The following is a 25003-nucleotide window of genomic DNA, read 5'->3' on the forward strand; positions in this document are numbered from 1 at the left end:
TTTTTCTTGTTAAGTCCAGTGCTGCCGTAAACATTGATTTTTCCTTGCGAAAACCATGCTGTGTGTCTTGGAAGAGCTTATTTACTTCAAAATAATTCTGTAACTGGAGTTGCATAACAGACTCCATAACTTTAGCTAGAATAGGAATGATAGAAATTGGTCTGTAGCGCATTGAACAACTATACTTTTGGCTTTCCATCTGACTGAGTTTGCTGAAATGGCAAGACATTTCAAAGAAATTAAACACGGAAAACCCAAGGAAATTATATTAGTTCAGTTTCTATTTTCGTTATAACAGTAATATTGTAGTCCTTTTGTTTATCTTGAAAACTGTGCCCATGTCTAGTGCTGTTGGTTTTCCGTTTCCTCTGTTTCAGATACAGTGTAATACACCACAGCCGAGAAGACATCTGATGCTGGTCTATTTGTGATGGTTACAGTGTCGATAGGATTTTGTGTATTCCTGTTTCATACTTTTTAGCAGTGCTACATATTGAGCTATTCTGCTAATGGGATCATGTGTTTTGATTAGTATTTTATATGAAAATTTCTTGATTTACCTACATCTTTGATTTACTTGTAGGCTACTTTTCTGCAGTGTTATGTAATGTGTTCGTGTGTTTTCACTTTTTTGTAGTCTTTTATTTTCAAAATATCTTGTTCAGTAATCTCTCTATTGTGCATGTTGCACTCACAATGCAGACAATGGGCTGACCCATTCTTAATAAACGTACTGGAGTCGTATTTGGAAGACCTAGAGTCTTCCCCGTTGGGCCATCCTGACTTGGTTTTTCCAAGAGTTTCTTCTTGTTGCTAACGTGAATGCTTGGATGGTTCCTTCGATCGGGCCATGGCCGATTTCCTGCCCCTATCCTCACATTATCCACAGCGTACGATGTTAATGTTATATGCGTGTATATCATCTGTCATCTTTCTGTCATGTCCAATACTACTGTACTAAATGGTCTATGGACGAACAAATAAATAAATGTCATACTAACAAATGACTTCATAACTAAGGATTATGAGCACTGCAAATTCATAAAAAGTGGCAAACGTAATATATTGTCATAGCAGTATTCAGTATTGTGATTCTCAAATGTTACTCTGAGCTACTGTAAGAGTATCTTCCATTTATAATCAATTTATTAGTGTGTTTTTGCGTATATTCCGATTTCAGATAAACAGCGCATCGGCGGTTCACACAACTGATGTAGGCCCATCTGACAATGCTCTTGTAAAAGTACACTACTGTTTTTAAGGCTACAAAACGCACTTTGTTAATAGGAGATATGCATTTGCATAATCGAAAGGACCCAGTTATAACAATGGGAGGCTACGAGACTTTGCAGAGACGTGTATGTTAATATCTACGGAACCGCTGTTTTCGCTGCTAAATACGCACATGCGATGTATTACTATTATTATTGTTGTCTTAATATTGTATGTGTGAGGTTTTCGCATATATTCCCACATCATAGTACTGACAAATGCTTTCAAATGTAATCGCTAGATGGCGGAAGGATCGAGACATTAAGGATTGGCTCTAGTACGCACCAGTAGCTGTAGATGGCGATATGCTCTGTGTTTTGAATTAAAAGTCAATGGCGGTGAATGTTTACACCTGTGTTCGACATTTTGTGTGATTGTTCCGCTATTCGGTACTGTTAGTTGGTTGTTACAATAACTGCATTGCGGATATCGACGGCTCTTGCTTTGTTTACACGTCCGATCGTGGTTATTGTACTAACATTGCTGTGCAAGACTAATTACGTGTGTGTTTCTGCTTGGTGCTCAAGAGCGTTCCCCGGGCTATCTGTTTATGACATTAATGTTTTAGGTTGGAATCCCCAGTGCTCGCCGAGGTTGCCTGCAGGTGCGTTACCTACCTGATGCATGATACCCAACACGGAAATAATATTAAATTTCGCCTCACCCCAGGCGCTTTAGCTTTGACGAAGTAATTGCTGATTAAACCTTATAAAATCAGAATCCGCTGCATGCAGATTTTGAAGTCCGGCAGATCGTTTTCACAAACATTTTGATTTATAGGGACGAATTTGATATTTCCCTACATCTTAGGTAAAGTGAGTTTTAATGAGCTTCGTAACAAAACCATGTGCACTGTGAAAAGAATCGAATTTTTTGATGAGGTTGACTGTTAGAAAAGGGTTATTACAACTTAATAGTTTTTCTCCAGTGAGCTTGTAATTGGTATTACAGATTCAAGCCTGATTGTCAGGTTGCAGAAAACCATGAATATACAACAATCCTTATGTCAGCACAGTAAACTGGATGTCAAAGAGCTAATATCTAAAACAAAGCTATACATGTATGCTCACAGCCCGTCCCTACTTCTGCATTATGTTCAAATGCCTGCTTTTCTATTCTTTTTGAATAGCCATTATTTGGTGACAGCTCACAGTTTGTTTATTTTTACTAGATAAACGACTCTGGATCAGAAGACAATGTTGTGGATTTTCTCTGTGTCTGTACGCTTGTATATGTAATTTCACTTTTGTATCTTCACATTGTCCCCTGTTAGCAGTGCAAGCGATTCTGCCTTAGAGATCTGATAGTACAACTACTAGTCGGTGCTGAGGTAAACTGAAACTGTTTATTGCCGAAACATTGCTAATTATCTTTTTAATACTTTAAGCTACTGACGAACTTAATATAGCCTAGAACTCCAATAATTATAAACTCCTACAGTATTACAAGTCAACAATGACTTATAAGAATTATACCAAATTTGCAAAAAAGAATCCACCTTTTACAATATCTGTTAAGAATGACTCCCAATAAAATATTTTTGTTGCCTTTCGGTTATTTATAGCGTTTTAATCCAATGTTAATTGAGAAAAGCAGCCCTAATAATCTGATCTCCGATACCAGTACACTTAATTCTCAAGTATCAGTGTTCAAAATAATATGCAGCATCAGTATTTATACATTTTACTGCCCATTGTCTATACGACATGTTTCACGAAGTCTTCTCTTATCTTGAAAATATCCTGTAATAATTTATGGTTATTTTTGTACTTGAGTAGGTTTGTGGGAAATTTTACAGCAACTTGTTGCCAAATAAACAATTTCCATTGTGATAAAAATATGGGATATGATCTGTTGTTGAGTGACATGAAAAACTGAAAACATGTTATGGTCTGATGGAAGATGTAATATTTACAGGTTCACTCAAGCTCAACCAGCTCTTTGGCACTGCTGCTACATTGTGAGGTGAGTGTCTTGTAGATCATGACGTAACATCAACCCATTCACACATCATGTTCTGTCAGTCCCATATTGAAGGAGGGCCTTCGAGGATGCTGAGTGAGTCAAGTTTTACATTAACAGGCAGTGACAACCATGGCTGGTTCCTTCCATGAAGTGTACCAACAACAACTTGAGGGGTTCTACTTGTGATATTTCTCGAGATATACCACATTTCAGCTGACTTTTTCTTTTGACATCATGTGCAGAATATTAAGTTATAGTTTAACCTGAAATATTCTGCTGAAGTATTGTTTCGTCACTATTAGTTGAAGCCATTTATTAGGATGTTGTAGTAAGATAGCAATACTGAAGTACTCATTCTGCTAGATTAAAGTGCTTTGGTTTAATGGAAATGAACTAGAGAAATTGAATTAACCAGACCGTACAAAATAAAAGCACAGTAAATGGAATTGATGTCGAATTAGTCAAATTATCTCATGATCTACACACTACTGAATATGAAATTAGGTGAAACTAGTGCTATTTTATGAATGATACACAAATTTACTTGGATTCATGTCCAAATGTGTGTGAAATCTTTTGGGACTTAACTGCTAAGGTCATCAGTCCCTAAGCTTACACACTACTTAACCTAAATTATCCTAAGGACAAACACACACACCCATGCCCGAGGGAGGACTCGAACCTCCGCTGGGACCGGCCGCACAGTCCATGACTGCAGCGCCTTAGACCGGGCGGCTCTTTATTACTACCCATTTTGGTAGTGTGCCATCATATCTGTATGAAAAGATTGTTAATCTCGTGCCATATCAATTATCAGTATGGAAGTCCATATAATACATTTCTTATCTGAACTGTTACACATGTACAGAAAACCATCTGATGTCTTATCACAAGTGCAGTTGTAACCATGAGTTCTAATAGATGATGCCATATTTTGTTCTAAAGACAGCAGTTGGTTTTCTGTATAAGTGTCGCAGTGTAGATAGGATTCATATTACATTGATTTCCGTATTGATAAATGATTTGATATGATCAGTAATTGATCTTTTTATGCTGATATCATAGTAGATTAAATTAGACCAGATGTAATTTTCAAACCAATCGCTCCACAGTGAAGAGATCCTCCAGGATGTAGTACATGTCAGAAAAAAATACCAAAACCAGTAATAATACAAGACTATTAATACAGTTGCATCCAATTCATTCCAAACAATATATTACTGCTGTTAGAAATTGATAGCAAAAAATTTTGTATCTTTTTTTATGATTTTGTTATGTCCTTGTAAGGGATTACTAGAAAAACAATGAGTGTCACATGAGAAATTACACTAATCAAGAGTTGTTGAGTTACTTTGAAATTATACTAGGGATTTGTGGATATTGAGTAATAGTCAGACTATGGTAGAAATGTTACAAAACACAAAACAAGAATATGTTGTAATTTATTTTATTTTGCATACCAGAATGATGGTAGTAACTGCTATGTGTTTCATTGTGAAATTTAGTGTAAAGTTACACCGATCAGAGGTGTCAGCAGAAATGAAATTATTATTGATGATGTTTCTGTTTATTGTTGTCACATATTTCAATTCCTATATGAATGTAAGATGCATCAGAAAAAAAAAAATGTAACACTATACAATGACTGCTACAGGCATCCTTAGATTTTTACATGAGATGGTTATTAAATACAAGTAATAGTCGTGTTGAAACATAAAAAGACCTGTGTGAGGTAGCTATTGGAATGTAGAATTTCTCTACAAATAGTTTTGAGTTCTCGTTTCCAAGGATTCAGAAGGCTCCTGCAATAGTTGCAGTCATTTTTAGTAATGTGATGTATGATCCTCCCATGCATACAAAAATGACGGATTTAGAGAAACCATATTGAGAAATCGAAAAGTAACTCTATCAGTTTGATAGGGAGAAGGGCAGCAGCTCTTACGTAGTGCCTATTAGAACGAATGTCGATTGTATGGGAGAATTGCCCTTCTAGAAGAGTCCATAGAATGCTTACAGGACAGATGAGCAGTCCTGCATAGCTGACGTCAGTTTGTTGCAGAGTTGTTAACATGGTTTCGTTTCCAGAATGTTCAGTTACTTAGCATCTACACGAGTTTCATAAGCACTAGAGTTGTAAAACTAACATAGGCTACCACAGACCACCACAAATAAGCATAGATTACGATACTTTTCCTAGTAGATTTGGTCAGTTAAGATCGTACCCGCATTATCTGTACGTTAGGAGTGTTGCATACCTATTGGGCGTATCTCATAACGATCGCACTCAGTGTCGTACTAGATTCCCCTAAAAATAGGAAACTGATTGAGGCTACGTAAAGTTTCCGATAGCCTACGGAACATTTTTGTTCTACGTCTTATTCTACTGGTTACTACTTAAAAATAAACAGTATTTATAACAAAACTGAAATTGTCAATATTTAATCGGGGGTTTATTTGAAAATCGTTGATCTGTAGCGTGAAACGGAGGGATATTCTAGTAAAAATAAAAAACTATACCGATTTATCATATGGCGCTAGATAACACTCTTTCCTTTACAAAAAATAAATAAAATAAACGCGAAATAAAAATATATTAAAATCGCTTCAGTACTTCAACAAACTTGCATAAAACATGCTTCTGTTAGCCATAAACAACTTTCTCATTTATCGGTAGTAACAGGAAGCACCTGCACTTCATCATGACGAAGAACGTTCTGTAGAGTACAAAATACCAAAGTGCAGAAGTTATGCGATCAACTAATTTTTGTTACTTACCAAATGCAATGTATATTCCGTAAGGGTATAAATACACTGTAAGCTAAAAGTATATGATGTGTGGACTCTAATTGAGTGTAAAGCAAACAAATACGCTAACAGAGGTTCCCAGTTTCTCTCTTACACATTTATGTTTCTCTCCTTGCCAGTGCTACCAGTAATACTGTTAATCCTGCCATTTACTACGGCATTTATGTACTGTACCTAAAACTATCAAACCGTAGTTTTGGTGGAGTGGAACTCTAATACGCTGAGGTGACAGAAGTCATGAGATATCTCGTAATATCGTGCCGGACCTCCTTTTGCCCGTCGTAGTGCAGCAACTCCAGATGGCAACGACTCGAGAAGTAATTGGAAGTCTCCTGCAGAAATATTGAGCGACATACTTCTATAGATGTCCATAATTGTGAAAGTGTTGACGGTGCCGGATTTTGTGCACGAACTGACCTGTCCCATAAATTTTCGATGGGATTCATGTCGGAAGATCTGGGTGCCCAAATCATTAGCTCGAATTCTCCAGAATGTTCTTCAAACCGATGACACGGCGCATTGTCGTCCATAAAAACTCCGTCGTTGTTTAGGAACATGAAGTCCACGAGTGGCTACAAATGGTCTCCAAGTAGCGGAACATAACCATTTCCAGTCAATGATCCGTTCAGTTGGACCATAGGAACCAGTCCATTCCATGTAAACACAGCCCACACCATTATGGAGCCACCGCCAGCTTGCACGGAGCTTGGTTGACAACTTGGGTCCGTGGCTTCGTGGGGTCTGCATCGCACTCGAAGCCTACCATCAGCTCTTACCAACTCAAATTGGGACTCATCTGACCAGGCCACGGTTTTCCATTCGTCTAGGGTTCATCTGATATGATCGCGAGCCCAGGTGCTAGCAAAGGTACTTACGTGAGTCGTCTGCTCCCATAGCCGATGAACGCCAGATTTCGCCGCACTGTGCTAACTGATACGTTCGTCGTACGTCACACATCGATTTCTGCGGTGCTTTCAGGTGGTGGTGCTTGTCTGGTAGCAATGACCTCTCTACGCAAATGCTGCTGTTCTCGGTCGTTAAGTGAAGGCCATCGGCCACTGCATTGTCCGTGGTGAGAGATAATGTCTGAAATTTAGTATTTTCGGCACACTGTGGACACTGTTGATCTCGGAAAATTGATTTATTGATTTCCCTGACGATTACCGAAATGGAATGTACCATATGTCTAACTCCAACTACCATTCCGCGTTCAAAAGTCTCTTAATTTCCGTCGTGCAGCCATAATCACGTCGGAAACCTTTTCACATGAATCAGCTGAGTGCAGATGACAGCTCCGCCAATGCACTGTCCTTTTATATCTTGTACGTACGATGCTACCGCCATGTGCATATTGCTGTCCCATGGCTTTTGTAATTTCAGATTAGGCACCTGTCGCGTGAGGTCCAGCTCTATTCTTGGCGAGATCCTGAAGGATTAAACAGCGCAATCGAGGCTTGTTTCTTAACTTGCTGAAAATCTTCAACACTGCTTACAATAATGTCTGCGAAATAAATATGACCATAGCGAGTATTGCGTGCATTAAATACTACCCAGCAAAGAGGAACTCAATACATCGTTTTTAATGTTGAAGCTAAAGTAGTGTCAAGCATACCCAAGGAATTGTCTTAATTTAAGGGGTGATTGTTCATAATGGGAGGAAGAATCGTTAGGCAAATATTTCGAACTGCGGGACGATTTGCAGATTACGAAAGCTTGGTGCACGGATTGGCGTTAAGGTATGACCTACCCATCGACGAATGTAATGGAATACAAGTAAATAGATGAAATAACTTCAACTGTTGAACTCCTGTCGTCCTCAGTTGCGTATAATATTACGATATGTTGAAAATTATTACTTTGTGAACGTCTAATCACAAATGAATAAAACAGTTTTTGTGCCATAAGGCGTTTCGCCTTTATTCTTTTCAAGGCGTCTTCAGTGACAGATTTCGTTGATGTTGATCTACATATTGCGTTCTTGTTCCTGTGTTACAGCTATTCTCCGTATGATACCGGCCATTTGAAATTTCATTTTCACACTTTACAGCACTAGGACTGTTACACTGCGTTTTGACGTTATGTTTTCTATCGAATGTTTTTGCAACTATCGGGCAATTAGTCTGATAACTTGTAGCATGAGACCCATACCTACTTTCTGACTATCAGTACTTAGCCACATACCACCTCCATCTCTGCAGCGAGAAACTACCCTAATACAAATGTTCGTGCAAACATTCTGAGCATCAGCACAGGTAGGTTTCATTCTCGTCACCTTCCCCTGGATACCACAAAAAAGTTGGAAACGGCTTTAATGCTCGAGACACACATGACAGATTAATGTTACGACTGAATAACTTAAGATGCTATGCATACCGACCAAGCCAACTGGCTATGACTTGCCGTGCAACATCTGGTCCTTTCTTAACCGAATAAGAACCAAAATTGAAGGTCTGTCGAGTCTTTGCACAAATGGAAGAAAATATCTTCACTCACAAAGTTTTGACTGTGGCGCTGATAAGCAGACTGTTCGCCTGTAATTGAAGAACGTTCTCTTGCTACCTGGCCATATTGGGATACAGGGTAACGACACGGCCGATAAAGTTACCTAGGAAGCATGTTGGGATGGTGCTGTCCGTCAATGTCCCATCCCGTTGCACGCCATTATCTCATTTTGTGACACATGCATCATACGTCAGTGCAGAGACTGAATGTTTGCAGCTGACACAACAAACGGCGGTCGCTCAACTCGACCACAAAGGCTTGGCGGACTTCGTGTTAGCCTCGCCGCTGGAAGGTGGTTTTGCTTACCAGACTGCGCATCGGGTATAGCCCTTTCACTCATGGCTTCCTCCTTCGGCGGGAGGATCCAGCATTCTGTGAAGTTTGTGGCTTGCCGCTTTCAGTTCAGCATATTGTGGCTACGTGTGTTGTGTATTATACTGATATTAGGGCAGCCCTCGGTCTCGCTTGAGATCTGCCTACCATCCTCGTAGATACCGATACCAGTGTTAACGGAGTGGTGAAATTTTGTGAACTGTCAGGCCTCATCCCTAAACTGGTGGGGAAGGGCGGCAGACGTTAATACGTTATAAACTGCTCCACATGTGGGGACAGCCTTCGCCCCCACCCATGAGATTTGACTTTTCGTCAGGGCGTTAATGACCATGATGTCGAGCGCCCCCTCAACCCTAATCATCATCATCATCATCATCGACTTACTGGTGGTGACGGAGGGACCTGTAGACTATCTTCGTGGCCAGTACATTAGTCTGTAGTTTGAGATAATTGTAATATTATTTTTGTGTGATGTATCCACACGCTAAAATAATTCATCGAAGCAGCTGTCAGTTGGCGGCTTTTATTACTACTGGTAACTAGCAACTACCAGTTGGTAACAAACAGCCGAAACCTGACGTCAAGTGAGATGTCCCGTTCCGACATTGATCGCGCTGATGCACTCCATCGGATGCGTGCTCTCTTACTTGGCGTAATGTGGATACTTAAATGCTATCTTGTCTTCATTGCCCCCACGCAGTTGAGTACTCATCATTGCATACGTGCCGATAAGGTGAGCCAGTTTCCCTTGGCCGTAAATAAGCGCTGTATTCTCCCTTCGGACGCGTTAGAAAATAGTTAATATCATCCAGCTAGCTTATTTCGTAGAGATAAGTGTCCGTGTTAATCGGCGGCATTACACCCCAACAAATATTTCTTCGTATGTACTTTATATTATTATTAACTGAAAATAGTTTTCTTTCTCTTCTTATATACAGCAGGATCGCTTAGTCTGTCCAGCCAAGAGGGGACTGCTTCTAAAACTTGATGTAAATCATTGCCGTAGTGAGAGAATTCTTTAGATGTTCCACAAAAAATGACACGTCGTGCTGCAGAATTCGATCAGCCGCACATTTTGAGTTTGCAGCCACATAATATATATCACTTCAAAATGTTTTTCTACAAAAAAATCATTTAATACTTTCGGTGGGAATGCAGGCTCCGTTATTCTTCACGTAACTGATATTAACGCTTGAGCTACCACCAAAGTCAAATTTCAACTCAAGGAATTAAGTGAAACTATTTCAAGAGATTGTTCAAGATTAGCCACTAAAGAAATTAAGCTTTCCCTCTTTCAAATTTTCCAGAATTATAATTCAAACAATTTTTCTAAGATACATGAAATTTTCGGTATATGTTCTGATGTGCTTAATATTTTCCAACAAAGACTTCTCACTAATAACTTTCAAAGGAGCGTCTCGAAAAAAGCCAAAATTGATGTATCACTCATAGGCTTTTCATTGTTCTTAAAAAATCATTAAAATTGAAAAAAAAATCTTTTCCTGGTTTGGAAGAATAATCACTATGCTATTCAGCATACGTAGTCAACACATATTTGAATTAACACACTTTTTTTTATAACACGTCGATATACAGTGAGTGGTCATTCACGTTCAAGACCTCATGTGTACAAATACATCATACATAAACTAGTTTCTGACATCCATTTAATAAGAATGCGCAGAGAAGATTTAACAATGATGGCAGAATGTTCTCACCCCCTCGAACCGCCGGCGCCGTTTTGTTTAGCGATTCGCATTGCAGATTATTGCGTCGGTAGAACACCGTTGGATCACTTTGCCAGCATCTATCCCGTACGACATTAAACAGAATAAATAAAAAAAAACATTGTAGTACACACACCATATACCAAATACATAATTCAATACTACACTTTTCTTGCACACGTGATGTTGCTCAAGGGGAAGCTAAGGACGATTCTGTTCCCTAAAATCTACAGCACCACACAAGCAGCTGCCTCGCTGAAGTATTGTGGGATAAACAAAACGTTATCCGGTGGCATGCCCGAGAACCATATGCGGAACGTATCCGCCGGGGAAGCCTACACAGGTGCAATTTAATATCACGAAATTTAAATACTTACACTCCCAGATTTCATTCCTTTTACCTTTCTTTTTTTAAAAAAAGAATCCTCCTCCCCGACCCAAGAAATCCTAGACCAGAAACCGCAAGTGAAGCGCAAGTCCTAAAGTTTACCAACTTCCCCTTCCCCCCGCCCCTCCCACCCATTTTTACGTAATAACAGGATAGAATAGGCATGGGTTTGGATAGTGAAATGGAGTGCGTCGACAGTGAGTATTAATTATTATAGTTAATTAAATCTAGCTCTCAACCGTTCTCACACGTCTTCAACAGCCCCTTGTATCTAGCATAATATGTATCTTCGTAACAGAGGATGCATAGGGTAGTACAACAAAGATCCTTGTTAGTTATTTAAACATCTTACTTAGTAGCTGCTCAGGAAAATAAAATACCATGGAAATAAATAGCCAACAGACATCCATCTCCTGAGGTTTTCGTTTGTAGCTACAATCAGTTGTGAAGTAAATAAAGGGTTGTGGAATCCCACCAGGCACAGAAATATGTGTAGGCTAAAGAAGAAACTAATGTGAAATAAGTCTGAACTATAGGTAGGATATTTCATAAACGGAAAAAATAAACTGTTTCAAAACAAAAGAAAGCTTGCCTAACTCAAGGTGAGAAGGGCTTTGAGGAAATATAAAATTGGTCCTTTTTTCCTACGAGATAGTTCTGTAGCATGTTAGAAATGTTATCGCCAGGTTTCAGAAGTTAATTCGTGCTATAAATAATGTAAAAACCGTCTTGTTGGTACCCATGCGCGGTGCCATATTTTCTTTTCCACGCGACTCTGTTCTTGTTTGCGATATTTTATTATTTCCTGCCATCAGAGAAGATATCTGCAAAGTCGGAAGGCTGTGAGCCCATTTACGATGCCATTATTTACGATTTATTAAAGAAATGGTGGAGCACAAAACCCGAACGAAAGCTTTAATAACCTCATTTAGAAGAGACGCCCAAAGACTACATTTTGCTCACCTACTGTCTGGTGTTCGATAATGGTAACTCGATAAGAATCGTGACGCTTCAGGCCTAGTATTTGATGCAGGTTGCTTCACTGAAAACCTGTTGAGAAAGACTGATGTGCGTATTACTAGTTTTGAAATATCAGTGAAGGATATTGCTAGAAAGGCACGCCGGAGGGATCAGATTAGAAGGAAAGAGATACATGATGACCAAATGTATGGTTGTGACCAGTATTAAGTTGCTTGTTTCTGCATAAATACTAATAACATCCCTTTTCCAGGTTTCCCCAACTTTCGTTTTTCAGTGTACAAGGAACATTTTCTGTTGAAGCATTGCAGATAAAAAGGTGAAATTAGCAATAGACTTTGTGTATGCTATAACACAACTCCCTATGCTACAAATTTTTCGAAGTGCATTACTGTCAAATTTGTTTACATTTTTATGGATTAAAAATTATGTGTGTCATACATATAAATTAAAAAAAAATTACCGGATTTCTAAAGCTGATATTAAAAAACTGGTGCACAAATGTCTCTAATTACAAAAAATAACCTACCACATTTTGAAAGTGGTGGGTAAAATTACCTTTGAGAAAATGTTCCTCATGTGACAGTGTGTGTTCTAAAAGTATCCAGCAGCGCCATGATAAAATTATTTGCCAAAAAAATTTACCCAGATTTTAGCCCTTTTTTAACATAATGACATCATGTGCAGAATTTGGTTCAATTATCGCTCAAACAATAAAAATTATGCTAGCTTATATGTACCCGTGCATTTTCTCATACGTCCCCTCTTAAGGACCTAAACAGCCCAGCCGCATGTTGTGTTTTTTCAATTACAGTCAGGGAGTCGCGTTGTTTCACTAGTTTGCTCTTCTTGGTTTTACAGATATGTTACATTATTATTTCTTCCCTCCTCTCCTTTGTGCGTTACAGTTTCATACACGTGAAGTTTGAATTTTAAAATGACGAAACCGGTCGTTGTTTGGATAAATATTTAAAAGTTTCTCTGGGTGTTGCATCGTACTGTAAAATAAAGGTCACCGATTAGAACCGACGTTTCTGCGGCTGTTTGTGCGGTCTTATTCAGCGTCTACTACGAAAGACACTGCCACCGTGGCCGAAACACTGGGTTTCCTCGGTGACAGGCATTTCACAACATGACGCGGAATCATAACCCAGAAACGCTTGACTGGAGAGGCCTACACCGCTATATGGCGGAGATGATATTTATACCGTGTTTCTGGACCCACAACTAGGTTCCGCACTGTCTACGCTGGGAGACAATCTCTACTGCTTCCAAATTAACGGTTTAAGTGTGGATCAGATGTAGCTTGAATTCAAAGAAATACAGGGTGTTTCAAAAAGAACCATCCGTTTTGGTACGTCTATATTTCTGAAACTAATAACCATATACAATGAATTTTGTTTTTTTTTTTTTACTATCAGGAAACTCAAAGTTTTTTTCCAAACCTTTTCATAGGCGTTCAAGATGCCCCTCTTGAGATGCACGGTATATGTCAATGCGTTATTCAAGTTGTTCCCACACTGCAGTGAGCATGTCTTGAGTTACGGCTTCGACAGCTGCTGTTACACGATGTCTGATTTCATTCGTTGTATTTAGTAATGGAGGCACATAAACAGTGTCTTTTATAAACCCCCCACAAGAAATAATCACATACAATCAGGTCCGGTGACCTTGGAGGGCAGTAATTTAAGGCTGAATCATTTGGTCCAGTGCGGATGCGTTCGACGTCTGTCAGAGACTCGAGGACGGCCCGGCGAGATTTGCCTCTACACAAACCTGTTTCTCGAAATCGTGCTGTAGGAGGATCCACACCATACCTAGTACGAAAGTCAAACTGAACAGTTATTACTGACACGCACTGCGTAAAATGTATATCACAAAACGCACTCTGTTGTCCCGACACCATTTTTACTAGAACTGAAGTGAGCACACACTGCTGCTACCTAGCGCGAACCATGTGAAACTCGAGAGTTTACTCTTTCCAGCAGTACTTTGTTCATGCACATATCCCAAATAACATAATTGTTATGATTTTTTAAATAGGGTGATGTTTTTGATGATGCACCCTGTATTATCGACAGCAGTTGAGAGATTTCTATCAAATGGAATTAACAAACGACGGGGCTGATCCCCCATGGTGTACAAAGCACAAAGCAGGCGAGAACACTGTTGCAGAAACAACGATAAAAGCATGCCAGATTCCAACGAACGCAAAACCCCCAAGATGGGCTATCTTTTACACAACCTCGAAATTTAGCGTGGACTTCAGTGCGAGATGCTTTGTCTCGAAACTTTTTCTCGAAAGGCGGTAGAAAATCCAGAGATTCTGGTCGTATGTAAAGCAGCCTGGCGGCACGACGTAATCAATGCCTTCTCCGCGCGATAGCAATGGAAATAATATAGGTGACAGTGCTGCTAAAGCAGAGTTACTAAACACAGCCTTCCTAAATTCGTTCACCAAAGAAGACGAAGTAAATATTCCAGAATTCGAATAAGAAATAGCTGCCAACGTGAGTAACGTATAAGTAGATACCTTCGGAGTAGTAAAGCAACTGAAATCACTTAATGAAAGCAAGTCTTCCGGTCCAGGCTGTATACCAATTACGTTCCTTTCAGCGTAGACCAATGCAATAGCACCGTATTTAACAACTATCTACAACCGCTCGCTCGACGAAAGATCGTACTCGAAGACTGGAAAGTTGCCCAGGCCATACAATTATTCAAGAAAGGTTGTAGGAGAAATCCTCCAAATTACTGGCCCATATCGTTGAAGCCGATATGCAGCAGGATTTTGAAACATTTATATTGTGTTCGAACGCTATAAACTACCTCGAAGAGAACGTTCTAGTGACACACAGTCAACACGGATTTAGAAAACATCGTTCTTGTGAAACACAACTAGCTCTTTACTCACACGAAGTGTGGAGTGCTACCGACAAGAAATGTCAAATTGACTCCACATTTCTAGATTTCCAGAAGACTTTTGACACCGTACCTGTCAAGCGGCTTGGAATCAAATTTCGTGCTTATGAAATATCGTCTCAGTTATGCAACTGTATTCGTGATCTCCTGTCAGTGAGGTTACAGTTAGTAGTAACTGACAGTAGGACATCGAGTGAAACAGAAGTGATTTCTGGCGTTCCCAAGGTAGCGTTACAGACCCTCTGTTGTTCCTTGTCTATGTAGACGGTTTAGGAAACGATCTGAGCAGTCGTCTTAATTTGTTTGCAGATGATGCTGTTATTTATCATCTAGTAAAGTCGTCGGCAGATCAAAGCCAATTGCTAAAAGGAATCCGTTAAAATCTGGTTACACAATATATCAACCATATCTAAAGGCGATAAATTCGACAAAACACCTAGGAATAACAAGTACGAATAACTTAAATTGGAAAGAACACATAGAAAATGTTGTGTGGAAGGCGAACCAAAGACTGTGTTTTATTGGCAGAACACTTAGAAGATGCAACAGATCTACTGAAGAGACTGTCTACACTACGCTTGTCCGTCCTCTTGGGGAGTACTACTGCGCGGTGAGGGATCCTTACCCGACAGGATTGACGGAGTAGATCGAGGAAGTTAAAAGAACGGCAGCACGTTTTGTATTATCGAGAAACAGGGGGGAGAGAGTCACGGACAAGATACAGGATGTGGGGTGGACATATTAAAACTAAGGCGTTTCTCGTTGCGGGGGGATCTTCGCACGAAATTTCGATCGCCAGCTTTCTCCTCCTAATGCAAAAATATTACAAAGGGAGAAACGATCATCATAATAAAATTAGGGAATGCAGAGCTCGCACTGAAAGATACAGGTGTTTGTTTTTTCCCCGCGCTGTTCGAGAGTGGAATAATGGATAATTATTGTGAAGGTGGTTCGACGAACCCTCTGCCAGGCACTTAAGTGTGATTTGCAGAGCAGCCATGTAGATGTAGATCGTCACATGCCTTTAAAAATGAATGGGAATAACAGAAAAGAAGGTTGAGAATTCTCAGTATCTATTATGCGTTTCATAAGCGACGGGTCCTACAAATTTACTATGAAACCATGTTACAATACCATGCAGAAAGAATTTAAAGAATTTGATTGACAATGAAAGAGCAAAAAATTGCAACGATCGACAAAAGGGGATTCATTGTACTGTACATCAAGAAACACTTTGTGCTAAATTTGCAGGCATGCAGCATGCAAAGAAATTGGTGGTACCTATAGTAAAGTTCCGGAAGTCGCACACTTTATTCCACCGTCAGTTGCAATAGTTTTCGATGGAACTGAACAAAGAGTGTGGAGACTTAATATATTACTGAAAAGTATATTGGTTAAGGAACATGCCTGGAACGATTTTTCGATTGGAAACTCGCCATTGTTGATTTTAAGAAGGAGAGATGGGCACAGGAATAAAAATTAGAACATCCGGAATGAATTGCAGGTCTCGCGTTGTAGGTGAATATGACTGCACACCGCCCACAGTAAGACACTGCAAGGTGAGGAACAATTTATTTCTGATTTGATCAGGGTACATTTAAAAAGAAGATTGCTTTATAGAAGCAACACATTCTGAGAAACACAGTCCAGTTCGCAAGCTTACTGCCGTTAAAGAAAACCCGAAATGTGAAGAATTCGTTCTGGCCTTGAAAGAATTGTAAGGGTAGTTCCTAAAAAGTTTGAGAACACTGTCAATCGTACATCTTTCTTTTTCGAGTTGTTTTTGAGACCGTTTGCCGTTTGAGTTGAAAGAGCCTCTGTGCACATGCAGATGTAGCTGATTGACTTGCAAGGTAATTCCAGTTTTAATGACAAATCTTTTTACTTCAAAACTGACCAGGACGTCTACATTGTTTTCCTCGGGTAGAGTTTCCATGCCTCTGTAACGAGGTTCCGAAAGTGCTACAATGTTTCGACCGACATATTTATGTGAAAGCCATATTTCGATTATGACGTAAATAAGTCACGATTACGTGGCAACTTGAGTGCGAAAATCTGTGAAATTGTCTACATCTGTCTGTATGCCGACAGTTTGTACCAAATAAAAATTTACAATGTCTTCAGCGCTCCAAAAATAAATAATACTGAAAATTTGTTTTGGCCATGATCTATATTGCTGAGAAATGTGAAATAGAAAACAAAGTCATATGCAGTGCGACTGCAGGAGCCATGTAAATGCGGCGCATTCGCAGTTTCCTCCTGTCCGCCCTCCAGGCTGAGCGTTATGGCACTCGTGCAAGGGCATGGCCTGCGAGCCGAAATCTTGGCCGACCCTGTTGTAGAGGGACCTCTCAGGAGTACTTGGTTAGCGGCTTTTCATGCGACGGTCCCTAGTTTCCGGGAAAATTGATGTTGAAGTTGTATGTGTACCTCGTGCATCTGTAACGTCTTTATGTTCCCAGCAAATGAGAGTAGCTAGGGTTGAACGCAGGGGCTAGGGTTGACGCTACCACGCTGGAAGTGCGGCTTTAAACCCTACCCGAGACTTTTCATTTTTCATCGTACAGACTATCATTAAATAGTATATGTTATGAAAACATTATTAAAAATAGTCATTTCCGCTGTAGTAATTTCATTAATAAATTTCATTAATAAATCAGTCATTACAGCACACTTTCTCCAAAAGCGTATTCCGCTTATGGTTCGTAATTAAAATTCCAAATATTTGCACAGTTTCAAAGCGTTCTCAACGATGGACGAAGCGTCAGCAGCTGCGGAAGGATACCAAATACAGACAAAAGTGCTCATCCCTAATTTTGACCTTGAATGTATAAACAATATTCATCAAACTAGCTGCTAGTACCAGTCGATGTACAATAGATTCTTTTCGAAACAAAGAACGAAAACCCATTTGAACAAGACTATTCACTCCTGCACAGCATAGAGTGCATAGTTGCATCAGAAAAAAATAATCCCTTGCGTTTTCTTGTGTGTGCGGGAACCACCCAGGAAATTGGGTTGGAATGTTCGAAAAAGAGTTCACAAATTGTCTTATAAATTATGAAATGTAATTGTGACCTGCGTGAAATCTGGAAAGCTCACAAAAGTGCTGCACAGGGAGTTTTTAAAATCTGCCATTCTTCCGTACGCACGACAAGAAAAAATTCTTTATATTATTCACTTACGATCAAATCTTTGTTGATGAAAGACAAGCATGGACATACTTCGTAAAAATTAACCCACCTAAATGCACTCCCACTTCGCCAAACCTGTGGTGTTTATTTGTACACGCAGGTTAAAATTTTCACGACTTGCTAAAGACTCAAAATGGCTCTGAGCACTATGGGACTCAACATCTGTGGTCATAAGTCCCCTAGAACTTAGAGTCCGCAGCTCGTGGTCGTGCGGAAGCGTTCTCGCTTCCCATGCCCGGGTTCGATTCCCGGCGGGGTCAGGGATTTTCTCTGCCTCGTGATGACTGGGTGTTGTGTGATGTCCTTAGGTTAGTTAGGTTTAAGTAGTTCTAAGTTCTAGGGGACTGATGACCATAGTGCTCAGAGCCATTTGAACCTAGAACTTAGAACTACTTAAACCTAACTAACCTAAGGACATCACACATATCCATGCCCGAGGGAGGATTCGAACCTGCGACCGTAGCAGTCGCGCGGTTCCTGACTGAGCGCCTAGAACCGTTAGACCACCGCGGCCGGCTGCTAAAGACTAATAGAGAAATTGCTTCGAGGGAAGATTCCATATAAATACATTCTCTAATTCCACATCAGTCCAGTGCACCTGCTTTCAGAGAAATGGTGAGATACGCGTGGTACACGTCGAATTTGATCGAAGAATTTTTGAATTTAAACGAACTGTGCTGCTGAAAAAGCCGCGTGCCTGCAAGGCAGTAGGCTTCACTAAAAGTGCGTCGTGCTCTAACGAATTCGTTTTTCGGTTGCTTCGGCGACTTCTAGCACAGCAGGAGATAGCAAGCAGGACGAATGTTTGATCTATTCCGAAACGAACGGCATACACATTTGAAGAAAGTTTGCTATAATGATTGATTTACTAATCAGACTACTACGGCTAAAATGGATATTTTTGAATAATTTTGCATGACATATACTACTTAATGATTTTCTGTACGATGAAATCGAAAAGTTCACGGGCGAAATTTGAACCTATACAGACAGCACGCTGGGAGTAAAATTTAACCGCTGCGCTAAGGCGCCTTGGTCGAAACGGAGCTAAAGTTAAAAGTGGAGGAGGTAAGCATAACATGTCAAAATCGATTTTCTCAAAACTAGGGGCCGTCGCATGAAAAGCCGCTAGCCAGATACTCAGGACATATCCCGGACTCGTCAACATAACAAGTTGTTGGAGAATCAGTTTCAGACATAATACCAACTGAGATGACGCTGTCCGTTTACTGCCACAAGTCAGAGAACTGTGTTATAATTTCTGTGGCAGTACTGCAGTAGTAGGCGTCTCAGCAACTCAGGTCTAAATCGGGAGACATTTGAAAAATGATTCAAATGGATCTAAGCACTATGTGACTTAACATCTGAGATCATCAGTCCCCTAGACTTAGAACTACGTAAACCTAACTAAACTAGGACATCACACACATCCATATCGACAGACATTTGAAGATGTCATTGGCGAATACTATGTTTCATACAAGTATTCCGTGTTTCGATCTTGCATGCTACAACGATTAGTGAAGCAGGGCCTCGTCCTTGTAACAACCACTTAGAATTCGGGTGTAGTGAACAACACAAGCCATTTGTGTCTTCTTTAAGTGTGACGCCATATATCACGACATGATGTGTGACATTTTGTCTATGTATCTATGTTTCAATGTAGATGTTTGTTTTGTTTACAATAAGTCGTGTAGTTCTTTTCGGTCAGGGCTGGAATCGTACTGATTACTCCTCCCGTATAGCTCAAGTGCAGACGGCGAGCCATTGATGGGACGATGGTTTTGGTTGTGTTGTATATATTAGACCTATATACATCTCGTGGAGATGGCGGGTTCGACCAGCGATGCCACCATCGCATTTTTTTTTTTTTCATTTATTGAAATTGTGGTCACAGCTAATCTATATTGTAACTTGAGGTATGTTAGTTACGTTTACAGTGTGTGGACAAAAACAGGGAAACACGAAAAACACAACGTGTTACCACGCCCAATACGGTGTAGGGAAACTGTTCGCATTGAAAACAGCTTCCAACCGTTTCGGAATGGATATATACACGACTTTTATGGTTTTCAAGTAAATCATATACTATTCTTGCCAACGGCCTAGTCGCAGTGGTAACACCGGTTCCCGTCAGATCACCGAAGTTAAGCGCTGTCGGGCTGGGCTAGCACTTGGATGGGTGACCATCCGGTCTGCCGAGCGCTGTTGGCAGTCGGAGTGCACTCAGCCCTTGTGAGGCAAATTGAGGAGCTACTTGATTGAGAGGTAGCGGCTCGGATCTCGGAAACTGACATACGGCCGGGAGAGCGGTGTGCTGACCACATGCCCCTCGATATCCGCATCCAGCGACGCCTGTGGGCTGAGGATGACACGGCGGCCTGTCGGTACCTTTGGGCCTTCAAGGCCTGTGCGGGAGGAGAGTGTATACTATTCTTCCTGAAAAGTAGTAGCAAGTTCACGTAACGATGATGGAGGTAGCAATCACGCACCCTTGTCTCCAAAGTAGACCACATGGACTAAATATCAGTGATAATGTGGTGGCTGCTGGCCAGGCGAGCCCTCACAGAACCAGTCCTGGGCGATGCGAGCTGGGTGAACAGGACTCCTGTCGCCCTGGAACACATCATAGCCTTGGGAAACAAACATTGTACTGTGGACCTGGTCACCCAAAATTGGTCACTTAGTTCATGGCAGTAATACGAACGTGTAGAGTAGCCATTGGATCCATAGAATACCATGATATACCTGCCCATATCATCACCGAACCCATTTATGTTTCACTCTTGGGAAACAGACTCGGCTAGAAGTTGGAAACAGTGTGAAATAATACTCATCTGACCAAACGACTTTCTTTCATTGCTCCATAGTCCAAGCTTTATGGCTTCAAGAACACCTTTCTTGTTACGGGCATTTACATGAGTTGTCTTAGAAATCCAGCCCATCTTGCAGCCGGCCGGAGTGGCCGAGCGGTTCTAGGCGCTACAGTCTGGAACCGCGCGACCGCTACGGTCGCAGGTTTGAATCCTGCCTCGGGCATGGATGTGTGTGATGTGCTTAAGTTAGTTAGGTTTAAGTAGTTCTAAGTTCTAGGGGACTGATGACCTCAGAAGTTAAGTCCCATAGTGCTCAGAGCCATTTGAACCATTTGAACCCATCTTGCAATTTCCAGCCTAGGGAGCCCCCTAAGTGTTGTTTTGGCGCTGACAGGGTTCGCGAGTGCGATATTCAGTTCTGCACCCGTCTTCCCCTTATTTTTCGTGCAATCCTCTTCCACAACCTTCCTTATATATATAAAATGCATTTTAACCATCAGTTGTTTATTAGTGCCATCAGTCATCTACCGGTTTCAGTTACTAACCATCATCCAGAATGAAGGGTACAACAGATTGGTTGAAAGCATATCAAAGCTTTGATGTAACTTGACTGCTGAAGGATTCTTCCGGTAATTGTTCGTCTTGTTTTTGCTGTGACGCGCCGCGCGGGATTAGCCGAGCGGTCTAGGCGCTACAGTCATGGACTGTGCGGCTCGTCCCGGCGGAGGTTCGAGTCCTCCCTCGGGCATGGTTGTGTGTGTTTGTCCTTATGATAATTTAGGTTAAGTAGTGTGTAAGCTTAGGGACTGATGACCTTAGCAGTTAAGTCCCATAAGATTTCACACACATTTGAACTTTTTTGCTGTGACATCTGCTTGACATGAGACAGGACTGTCAGTATTCTGAGATCAATTGTATCAGGTGTTTGTACAGTTTCACTGGATAATTTCAATATTGTTCAGTTTGAGAGGAATATGGGACGCTTTTAGCCGTTCTGTTGTACCCGACCTCCTGGATGATGGTTAAGAACCGAAACCGGTAGAAGACTAATCGTACTATTAAACAGCTGATGGCTAAAGTGCATTTTATAAAATACTTAACGGCTATTGAACCTCACCTTATGGAAACATTTTCAATAACCGTCTGTCACGATCACTCAACACACACTTTCGTCCGCGTTATGACTTAGCGGATAATTTTTTCTCGCTTTCCTTGTATGAGATAAATCTCCGCTACGGTGCCTCTTGAAACACCAAACACTACGGCTACCTTGACTATGGAAGAACCCGCCATACGAGCACCAGCTGTTTGCCCATATGGGAATTCACTTAGCTGCGACATAATGCGCTCACAGCTATACGTAACACTGTTCTTACCACGACTGACACTTTCAACGTACTGAGGGCACTGCACAGGTGACTTTCGTGGTCAGATACAACAGCGAAAGCCGCAGGCTTGGCCAACATATGCATTTATGTTCAAGCATGAATTTCTCGCGGTGCTTCCATACTTTCACCCAATCCCCGTACGTCCTCGCGACAAAATCTATTTCCACATAATGCTTTGATATTTTCAAAGTATAGACACGTTTGAAGGCGTTAATAACAAGGCCATCTCTGCACAAAACCTCCCGTGGATGTCCCGTCGCCCGCCAATGTGGCCGAGCGGTTCTAGGCGCTTCAGTCCGGAACCGCGTTGCTGCTACGGTCTCAGGTTCGAATCCTGCCTCGGGCATGGATGTGTGTGATGTCTTTAGGTTAGTTAGGTTTAAGTAGTTCTAAGTTCTCGGGGACTGATGACCTCAGATGTTAAGTCCCATAGTGCTTAGAGCTACTTGAACCATTTTGAGGTCCCGTCAGTTTGTCAGTCTTTGTTTTGCTAATCTTTTCGTGTGGTTACTGCCTTTCTCGAGGGTCGTATGTCGTTCATGTTGATGGCGTCATCAACCTGAGGTCGCAGATCGTGTTGTCTGCTGATTTTCACGGCTTGTATTTGGGAGCAAGGACAAATATGCCAAAGTGGTGGCACTGCCCGAGGGAGCAAATGTTTTCTACCCCACACCACCCTTCCCTTTGTAAACCGAGTGAAGAGGGCACAGATTTGTCCAGCGTACATTTCGATACTCTCGCGCCGTCTGGCGGAGTTTGGAAATACTCTGCTTACGTCACCCAAAAATTTACCCGATTCAAAGGAAGTGTGAAACGGCTGCGTCCTTGAATATAGTGTAAGACGGAGGCCTTCGATCCGGAATAGGACTCTTCAAAAACTGCTTATGCAACTCGTCCTCAATTCTGTTGTAAAGGTACACTGAACAACAGGAGCACCTGATGTATTTTCGACCACTTGCGCTCTAGATGACCTATCGCGTTGGTCGATGTGGTGGCCTTGTCGATCATTGCTGTCATTCAGCCTCAATTATCAGCTTGGAGTTGCTATTGATAGGCGGCTATATCATCACTTGTTTTCAAGGCGCCGGGTCAGAATAACCAGTGCCAGATTTAGTTCGGTCGGGGTCCCAGGCACAGCAGAAATTATTCTCACCCCCTTCTTACAAATAAAGTACATCCTAACCTTATTTTTATAGATATAAAAAATATTATGTGGTGCAGAATGGTTGGTGACATAACGTTGACCTTTACACGGCTTTTCTTGACTTGAAAATTTTGTGAAAACCTACTCAGGTGCACAATCACTATTGTCTTGAAAGAGTTTGGTTCAAATGGTTCAAATGGCTCTGAGCACTATGGGACTTAACTTCTGAGGTCATCAGTCCCCTAGAATTTAGAACTACTTAAACCTAACTAACCTAAGGACATCACACACATCCATGCCCTAGGCAGGATTCGAACCTGCGACCGAAGCGGTCGCGCGGTTCCAGTCTGTAGCGCCTAGAAGCGCTCGGCCACTCCGGCCGGCTGAAAGAGTTTGTTTCCACAAAAGTTAATAAGTCTTATGTTTTTAGAGGAAACCTATTGCAGAGTAAAAATCGCTTCAGAAATATTAGAGCATTTTGAGGTCAGAGATAATGTTAGACAAGGAGACACATTATCGACAGTACTTTTTAATTTTATAAATGATAGAAAGAGACGCCATAAATGAAACCAAGCTGGAATAAAACTAGTTAGCAACACAATAAATAGGCTTGCGTATGGGGACGATGTTGTTCGAATGAGTGGTGGCAAAAAGGACTTGTCCGCAGCTCGTGGTCTTGCGGTCGCGTTCTCACTTCCCGAGCACGGGGTCCCTGGTTTGATTCCCGGGGGGTCATGGATTTTCACGTGCCTCGAGATGACTGGGTGTTTGTATTGTCCTCCTCATTTCATCACCATTCATGAAAGTGGCGAGATTGGATTGAGCAAAGGTTGGGAATTTGTACGGGCGCTGATGACTGCGCAGTTGAGCGTCCCACAAACCAAACATCATCATCATCATCATCATCAAAAATTACTTGCAGCTCATGACGATTTTTTGCAGAAACACTGCAAGGAAAGCAAGTTTACAAATTAATGAGGAGAAAATTGAGTAAATGTACGTGAGCAAAACACCCAATAATAGCTCCCTGTTGACAGCTGATGAAGTAGCTTTTAAGGGAATAGATACATTTAAATATTTTTAAAAAAATTAACCACTCCGTCTACAAGCCACAAGTGGGCAATCGGGACCATCCGACCGCCGCGCCAGCCGCGGTGGAGGACGCGGGTAGGAGGGCCGCACTCCCGGCCGTTATGATGGAATTCTTGACCGAAGCCGCTACTATTCGGTCGAGTAGCTCCTCAATTGGCATCACGAGGCTGAGTGCACCCCGAAAAATGGTAACCATCCAAGTGCCGGCCACGCCCGACAGCGCTTAACTTCGGTGATCTCACGGGAACCGGTGTATCCACTGCGGCAAGGCCGTTGCCACATTTAAATATTCGTCAAGCATTTTTAGGTAGCAGCATAGAATGGAAACTAGAATTAAGGGAAGGATCGCAGCGGCACATGGAGCATATTTTGTATTACATGACGTGCTGTGGAATAGAGCTGTTTCCAGAAGTTTTAAAATCAGACTGTACCAGAGTGTAATTCTCCTGGTAGCTCTATATCTCTCTGAAACATTAA

The 25003-nt window shown here is 41.2% G+C and overlaps 1 protein-coding gene and 1 pseudogene across 2 annotated transcripts in view; both read left to right on the forward strand.

Moving 5' to 3' along the window:
- The first annotated feature begins 1605 nt into the window (after positions 1 to 1605).
- Positions 1606 to 25003, forward strand: part of LOC126194700 (focal adhesion kinase 1) — a 775803-nt gene continuing 752405 nt past the window's right edge. The window contains exons 1-2 of one of the 2 annotated variants that reach the window (XM_049932927.1): positions 1606 to 1876; positions 3190 to 3237. The gene's annotated coding sequence lies outside the window, so the exon portion shown is untranslated. The remainder of the gene's footprint in view (positions 1877 to 3189; positions 3238 to 25003) is intronic. The other variant, XM_049932928.1, reaches the window with a different exon arrangement.
- Positions 20183 to 20300, forward strand: LOC126195876 (5S ribosomal RNA; annotated as a pseudogene).

The sequence above is a fragment of the Schistocerca nitens genome, chromosome 7 (genome assembly GCF_023898315.1).
Source record: "Schistocerca nitens isolate TAMUIC-IGC-003100 chromosome 7, iqSchNite1.1, whole genome shotgun sequence".
NCBI classification, from domain to species: Eukaryota; Metazoa; Arthropoda; class Insecta; order Orthoptera; family Acrididae; genus Schistocerca; species Schistocerca nitens.